An 8,783-nucleotide genomic window follows, 5' to 3' on the forward strand; every position below is an offset into this window, starting at 1 on the left:
AAAGATGCATAGATTGAAATGTTTTTAAAGATATCTGTTTGGAGGGAAAACACAATAGCTAAAGAATTACTCACATGATCAATAAATAATGAATCCTCAAAAATTCCTCCTTTGTAAAGTTAACAATCTAAGGTCTCCATGTTGTAAGCACATTAACTGAACATATCCGTGTTCATTTGCCAATTTGGGCTTATAATTTTCCTGTTACCCAATCAATGAGTGGCACCATCTTGGATTTTCCTAATGCACTTTACAAACAAAGTAATGAATGACCTGCAGGAAAGATATCACAGCATTTTTATTGGTCAAAACATGGATTCCTAATACATGGTCACATTGGAGACTCATAGAGGGAAGACTATTATTTACCCTCTTTAAGACTCAGGTCAGCAGAGCATTTAAGAATGTGCTTATGTCCCAAATGAAATAGATAGGATTTATGAAAATGCTTAAAGTTAAGCATGGAGTGTTGTTGTAACTGTGTTGGTCCCACAATATTAGCGAGACAAGCTAGATCTCTGTGAAAGCTTGTCTCTCTTACCAACAGAAGTTGATCCATTGAAAGATATTACCTCTCCCACCTTGTCTTTCTAAAGTTAAGGATGTGTCTTTAAGATGTTGCTTAAATCGGCCTATTTATTTAACTAAGTGAAGCCCTTTACTAGTTTGGAGTACCATAGCCTATAGCTACTTTAGGCATTTTGGAGACACCTGCCATGTACATCAGGTATTTTTGCTCTAATTCTTTCTTTCTTTTCTAATTCGAAATTTGGTTATGGAAAATTGGTGTTACATGATGTACAGGTTCTATGAATAGACATAGCAGCTGGCATATATAAGTAGAACACTGCTTGAATGATTTGACAAGGGTAATTCATTTAGATTTACTGTATTTATCTGTCAGTTTTTCAATGACCAGAAAAAATGTACATCAGATATCTTGAATTATGCTCAATTTTACCTGTCCAAAATCTCTCTTAGGCAAACATGAGCTGTTTCATCAGACTGCCCATGTCCTGTCTTTATCTCTTCCATTTCATAAAATTGGCTAAACATTAACTGATTTTCTCCTCTTTCATTTAACCAACTAAACATTCTGCACAGCCAGCCTGAATAAGTATTTCTGGTCTTACATAAAATAATCATTCCTTCTAATTCTCCAGTAATTTAAAAATGAGTGTTCTGACCCCCATATGACATGATACTGGGGTAGTTTAAACATAACAATGACTTAAGCTGTTATGTTTAGACACTTTTCAGCCCCCACAAAAATACAATTAAAATTTTGTATTAGTTGATAAACAAGTTGAAATATATGCAGTGTAGTTGTAGCTGTGTTAGTCCCAGGACATTAGCGAGACAAGGTGAGTGAGATAATATCTAGTATTGGACCAACTTCTGTTGTTGAGAGAGACAATGTATGTAAAATAGACACTAATTTAAAATTGATCTAAAATAAAATTCTAGATAAAAACAGTTCTGTTTATTGTTAATAAATAACTACATAATTTTTATTTTAACAACCTAGGCCTGGTCTACAATGGGGGGGGGGGAGGGGCGTCGATCTAAGTTACGCAACTTCAGCTACGTGAATAACATAGCAGAAGTCGACGTACTTAGATCTACTTACCGCAGTGTCTTCACTACAGTGAGTCGACTGTTGCCGCTCCCCCATTGACTCTGCATGCGCCTCTCGCCGAGCTGGAGTACAGGAGTCGACGGGAGAGCGCTTGGGCACTGATTTATTGCGTCTAGACTAGATGCGATAAATCGATTCCTGCTGGATCAATCTCTGCCCGCCGATCCGGCTGGTAGTGAAGACATACCCCTAGAGTTTCTTATGGTTTAAGGTATGAAATGACCATTAGGTTATCTAGTCAGACCTCCTGTATATCACAGAAAAATACCACATTACACTCAAATGCCCCTCTAAATATATGGAGATATACCTATCTCATAGAACTGGAAGGGATGCTGAAAGGTCATCGAGTCCAGCCCCCTGTCTCCATTAGCAAGACCAGGTACTGATTTTTGCCCCAGATCCCTAAGTGGCCCCCTCAAGGATTGAACTCACAACCCTGGGTTTAGCAGGCCAATGCTCAAACCACTGAGCTATCCCTCCCACCCTATGTTAAGCCCATTTTAGTCCTCAGAAGACTAAAAATATATGGAACTGTTATGTATCTGAATTCTTTTGTCTGCTCTTGGTCTCTCCCAGTGTTAATTAATTTTGAATGGCATAAGGGTGGTAAAATAACATTATTTATTACTATTGTTATAAACAAAATTCCTATGAAAAATGCAATGTCCATTATGTTTTGGTTCTCCTGAATGTGCTTTGAGTAGTGGAATTCAACCTCCATCATTCTGGTCATCTTTCCTCCCTTAGAGTTCATGGTGAGTGCATAGGACTCGAATGCCTGAACCTGTGACAGGTTGAACACCTCCTAGTCCCACTGAAGTCAAACACCAGAAGGCAGGACATAGAACACAAAAATAATTCCTATTGTATCAGTAAATGCATGGTACATTGAATGCTGTTTAGCTGGCATCTGTTTTCTCTGATGATCTGAAAGACAAAAGAACAGAGGTCTACCCCTTCTGGGTAGTCAGTCATTGCTTAAAATATTTCCTTTATATACAAATACTCTTGTTGATTTTAGGCAAAACAGAGGAATTATCCCATATTTCCTTGTATTTGTTTCATAGGCAGTCCAGGTTTCAGTGGCTTCTACCTTATTAATTAGAAAATTGCATTAATACAGATGCTTTCTGGCTTGCTTCTAGATCCAAAGCTATCCACAGCTTAAAAATTCTTACGTAAAAAGGGATACAATTAACATTCACAGACTTTTGATTGCCTTTTACTTCTAACTCCTGCTTTCAAACACCCAGTGATCTGAAAGAGACAACACAACCTATATTGGTAGGTTTGCATTTCTTTTACCTCTGCTACAATATACACTGCACATGTTTTTGGGAAAATGCACATCCTTTCCACAATTCAATTTCCACAACACTAGCCACATCAATTTCTACACAAGGTGTAACTATTTCTTTTTTGAACACCGGGTAAAGGCCATTTACTTAACATATAATCCAAAGGGCTATCCTTAGAGGGTTTTACCAGAGACCCACCCATCTGCCTGCTGACACTCTAACAGAGAATTACACAGAGAACAGAAGGAATTATGGCCTAATAGGATCCTATTACAGGAATTTCTACTAATACTGACCGCTACAGGGGACGGGACAGAAGGATCCCAATTCGACCTCAGAGCTTCATCGCACGCGATGGCTTCCACTCTGAGGAATTACGAATGAGAGGCTCAGTTCCGTCCACACACCTAACGCCCAAATGTATAAGACAGAAATTCATTAACCAGAGTCGCCAGTAACTGTCACCGAAATATTGGGTCCACCTAGCTGAGAGCCAATAACAGCCAGACAGGGATAAGGAGGAGAAGAAAGGACAGCCTTGCACCTTGGTACAAAGACTCTGTCTTACACACATTTTACCATTCCAATTATTATCCTGGGGATTTGAAATCCCCATGCTTATAATTACTTACTCCTTTCCTTCCACTATGACCTCAAAGTTTCCAACCTGTTTTCCAATCTCTCTATCTGTTGCCTGCCCACTTAGGCCCGATCCTGCTTTTCTCGCTGAACCGTCCCTTCCATGGGCACCGGCTTTTTCACTACCAATTTAGCTAGGAGGATGAGCTTCTCAACTAGCCCCCACCCTTCCTGGTCTCTTCTCTTAAACATTCTTACTCACAAAGCTACCTAAGTCCTCCCTCATGAGGCTTGCCACTTGGGCAAAACGCATGGCCCATTGGCATTTAACTATTCAATTTTCTCTTGTGGCAAACACACTGCTGTTACAGCATATGCAAACACAAATGGTTAAATTCTGACAAGTCCCTGAAGGACCAGTACTTGCTTAGCCAGTGCTTCCTTTTCTGCCTGGAAGTCCTGTCTCAAGGCTTGCAACTTGCCCTGGGCGTAGGTTTGAGTTGCTGCCTGGTTCATGATCTATGCTCTTAATTGCTCAATTCTAGTTATCAAGTACACAACTCTTCCCTTTTCTCCAACTTCTCTATTGCCCAGTCTTGCTACGACTGGGGTAGATCCACCTGACACCCTTCCTGGTCGACCGGGGTGGAGAGAGGAATGCTAAATCCCTCTCCGGTTCTCAGACTTACTGCGGCTGAGAGTAGACACACTTTCATACTCACACACGTACGTCCAGACTGGCCACGTCTGTGTATAACGTTCAGAGAAGGCGCTATTTAATCTCCAACCTGCTTCCTCTCTTGGGAGGGCAATTCTTTTATGCCCTGGGGTCTCCTGGGGCGTCTTTTCAGAGATTCCAGTCCAGGCTGGTTGCCTGTGGCTTCCTCAGCGTCCTCAAACCACGCCAGCTCCAGGGTCGCAAAGACAGACTGTTGGATCTCACTGGACAGTTAAGCTTTGCAAATGTAATCTCAGCACTGTAACTTGTATTGCCTTTGGTTTGACTATGTCTATATTTTTTCACAGCCAGCTGGGGCCGAAAGCAGTTTTTCTTTGTACTTAGCCTGGTCTGCATTGATTCTTGACCTTGAATGCAGATTAACTTTCTCTTTATCTCTGGACCAAGCTGAATTTCAAATTAACCTGTTCCTTTCCTTAATAGATAAATTGCTCCCATTGTGTGTCAGAGGCTTTTTGGTGATTAAAAGCTCCTTTGAGATATATGATCTTATCTAGATTGAAGGCACCTTTTAGTGGGCATTGTTTAGATGAATTTTCACGCGTGTAATGATTCTAATTCTCTAAATACCTGCAGGTTTTAGGACCATAATGTACGTACATGAAATAAGCTAGGGTATCCTTAAGGAGTGAGAGGGACTCCTTAGACTGTCCCCCACCCATTTTCCAATCACACACACACAGGGAGGATGCCCTGTCCGCTCTAGCGACACATAAACTAAGGATCTCTCCCTACAGGGTACTCACACAGGAGAGGCTAACGAGGATGGCCACAACCCTCCTACACCTCCCTTCAGCAAAGAGCGTCAGCTAGCCTCAGAGAGACCGCACCACTTACTTTCGTTGCATCCAGCAAGATGATTAGACTGTCAGTGGCTCACACAGAGAGGAAAAGGGGGAGGGAAGATGAGTTCACACACTCCTAGACCCAGATAGCCTCCTCGCCGGACGATGCCAGGCAGAGTTAGCCTACCGTGGGTCGGATCTCCTAAAAGATCCTCTAGTTACCGGGCTTGCGTTAGAATAGTTCTGGTCACCAGCCAAAAGACTTCACAGAGTACTCTGGGCATCTTCCGGTAACTCTCAATTCACACTGGTGTACATACACACACACACACCAAGGTCTCTATTTCCAGGTGCTATTCCCAAGTACCACGATGCATCTACACTATGAGGCGGTAACAACCCCTCTGTCTGGACTCAACACACTATGAGGCGGTAACAACCCCTCTCGAGGTGGTAAAAACCCCTCAGCACTGGTGCATACCCATGCATCTCTCATATGCATATATGGGGGTGGCCAAACTAACAGGTCCCCAGAACCACATACAACTACCTTATTGGGGGCGGCAAAACAATTCCCCAGAACCGCTCTGCATTTGACCTTGCTGCACAGTCAGTAAGTTCGGATGGCGTGAGCCCAACAGGGACAGACAGCCCCACAGACAGTCCTCCTCCGACACCCCAATAGAGATTTCAAAAGGCCTCCTACCTCTATTGTGGCGCCATGGGGTTTGAAGGGGAACGATCCGTAGCAGCTGCCGGTACCTCTGCGGGCGTTGCCATCCCGGACGAGCCCCCAAATTGTCGGAGAATAACAGAGTTCTCACTTTTTGTTTGGGTACAGCAAGTCAGATACTTTATTTTTTCTCTATCAATTGCATAGCGGGAGAGAGCTAAACAGGTCTCTCAACAGGTAAACAATTACAGCAAGCATTTATACCTTTTGTTACAGACAATAATGAGCAACAGCTGCATTTTGTTTATACATAGGTCATTCTGATATCTTGTTTTGCTCACTAATGTAGACTCTTAGTCTACATTCCATATTATCTACACAAGGTCGCAACAACTTCTCACACAGTTCTTTCCCACTCGCCTCACACATTCCTCGCTTCTACAAATCTCGCGTTATTAGGGTTACAGTTAGCCTGACTCTTGCTAACAAACTGTCATGCATTGCAATCCCCTTCCTGTCAGTTCTTTCTCTGCTTCCACAGTACTATATAAGAACCCAACCCATTGAAACAATTAAGCATGTGCTTCACGTTACTCAGATGCTAAGGTCCTATTACTGTCAATGTAATTTATGCACATGCCTAATTGTTTTGGTGAATGACTAAATGAAGTGCATCCATTATTTTCCTGTGTCCACCTAATTTGATAGCTAAGGTCCCTTAGAATGAGCCACTGAATCCATGAGTACAGTACATCTGAACATTCCAGAAAAACTATTAAGCAATAACAAAAGTAGTAGGTTTTGCTAATGAAAATTACTCTTAAGTACAATGGAATGATTTTCTAATGTGTAATTTGATCTCCTGCTTGTTACACCACTATGTATCTATCTTTACACTCATTATTTTGGTATTGAAGGTAAAAATAAAAAACAAATTAAGAGGCTACAAAGCAAAAGGAATCTTGGGCAACAACAAATGCATTGTGCTACAAAAACTGCCAGATAATGAAGGGTAAAATACATTACCAGGCAAATGAAGGATTTCCTGTTTTAATGGTCAAGATATGCAAAATTCACCAGCTTCTACCGGATTAGAGTAATTTACATGGTATTATGGAAGGCTTAATACAGTATAATAAACTGTCATTTATAAAATGATAGCTGCTGGACATTATGCTGTCACTTTTATGTTTGTCAGCGAACTCTAATTTTGACACGCTTATTTCTTAATGGATACCTAGCTGTCAAAAACTCAGAGTGCTGACAGTCCTAGAGCCTTTTTACAAGATGAATCTGTGCCGCTGGAAATCAATGCAAAACAAAATAATAATAAACTAAAATACTTCTAGAAGTCTTATGCCAGAACCTGTAGTCAGCACAGGCAGGAATGTACTGCACACACATGCTCAGCAGATGCATAGACAACAACTGCATAGTTTAGTGAAAACTGTATCCTGATTAACATGATGAAACATCACCTGGGGCTGCATCCTATTTTGCACGTGGGCATTTATCACCCAAAGTAAGTCATTCTTTGGTTCAATGCTGGTGAGCTTTCATCCATTGTCTGCAAATGAGGTACGCAGCAGCCACTGTAGGCTGGACTACACTCAAAATACTACAGGGGCACAGCAGAGTTCTCCCACTGGCACAGGTAATTCACCTCCCCAAGAGGTGGTAGCTAGGCTGACAGAAGAATTATTCTGTTGACCTAGCACTGTCTACATGGGTACTTAGGTTGTCTTAACTATGCCGCTCGGGGGTGTGGATTTTTCACAGCCCTGAGCAATGTAATTATGATGACCACATTTTCTAGTTTAGGTCAGGCCTGACTAGTGTTTCTGATAGGATCAGGAGTCTAGCTGGTACTCTTCTGCTCCCTCCCTGACCTCCAGTCTGGATGGTGTGCTACATCATCCTTTTCTTATACTCCAACTCAATGATGGTCTCAACACATTTCCTTCTGGCCCATGCAAGATCGAAGTGAAGAATTATGTGGAGAAGCTTTATTTATTACATTAAGTGAAGAAACTGAAAAATTGTTCATTATGAAATCTTAATCTCAAATTTGTGTGTATTCTGTTCCAAACTCAAAACCCTGGTGCTAAGGCATTAATATAAATGACTTTTACAAGTACAAGCTTTGGATTATTTTTTATGCAACTTGCCTGTACTGATTTATGGTTTCACTTTAGAACATGGAAGATGTGTAGTTTGTCCTAGTTTCAATGCAAAACCAAGTGAACTTGCAGGTTTGACAGAGTTTTACTGAGTTATTGGATCCTGATGATCAAAGTGAAACAATGGGGTAAAAATAATGCAAGAATAGAAAACAAATAAAATGTTTTCATGGACCAAAACCAAGGAATATTGAACATCTGTGCATGAGACTTTGCTGTCCATAACTCCTTTACTAGATCATCTGGTTTGAAAGGTACTCACACCTACAGCTGGGTGAAATTTTTCACATTAATAGTTTATTTATCCAAAATGTTGTTTCGAGTCAACCAAAACTATTTGCAACTGACGTTAATTTGCTGAATAGTTTTCTGCCCTTCTCCCAATTTATTTTTGGGGGACATAGATCATAAAAGGATTTAGGAGCTATTCTCAAAACCAAGGAGGCCCCCTCTCCCACTTATATCCCATCATTACAGCTAATACTCTGGATGTGAGAAACCCAAGTTCAAGTTCCCTAACCACTGATCGCTTTGTATAAATAATTAAATATACATTGGGGCATGAATATAGAGCTGTTTTCACTTTGCCTCAACATGAGAGATCCAGGTGCAAATCCCTGCTCCGAATCAGGAGAGTAGGGACTTGAGCCTAAGTCTCCCATATCCTAAATGAACACTCTAGCCACAGAGCTGTCCCTTGGGTAGGGTGAATTGGGGCGACCGCTACGGGACCCACACTTTGTGGGGCCCCACAGATCGGTGCGATTGGCTGATGCCGTCAGTCCTGGAAGATGAGTTTGTCACTTCCGCGGGGCCCGCCATCTTGTTGGCAGTTAGCAGAGACAGCGCCTGGCTCAGCTGTCCCGTTTTGGTGCAGCGAGTCCCCC

The 8,783-nt window shown here is 41.7% G+C and overlaps 1 long non-coding RNA gene across 1 annotated transcript; it reads right to left on the reverse strand.

The window, feature by feature from the left end:
• Positions 1–74: 74 nt before the first annotated feature.
• On the reverse strand, positions 75–1,662 carry LOC117867863. Its single transcript, XR_004643532.1, has 2 exons — positions 1,631–1,662; positions 75–273 (listed from the first exon to the last, which is right to left on the reverse strand). It is a non-coding gene; the product is annotated as an uncharacterized LOC117867863 (long non-coding RNA).
• Between the last annotated feature and the right edge of the window lie 7,121 nt (positions 1,663–8,783).

This window comes from Trachemys scripta, chromosome 1, assembly GCF_013100865.1.
Source record: "Trachemys scripta elegans isolate TJP31775 chromosome 1, CAS_Tse_1.0, whole genome shotgun sequence".
NCBI classification, from domain to species: Eukaryota; Metazoa; Chordata; order Testudines; family Emydidae; genus Trachemys; species Trachemys scripta.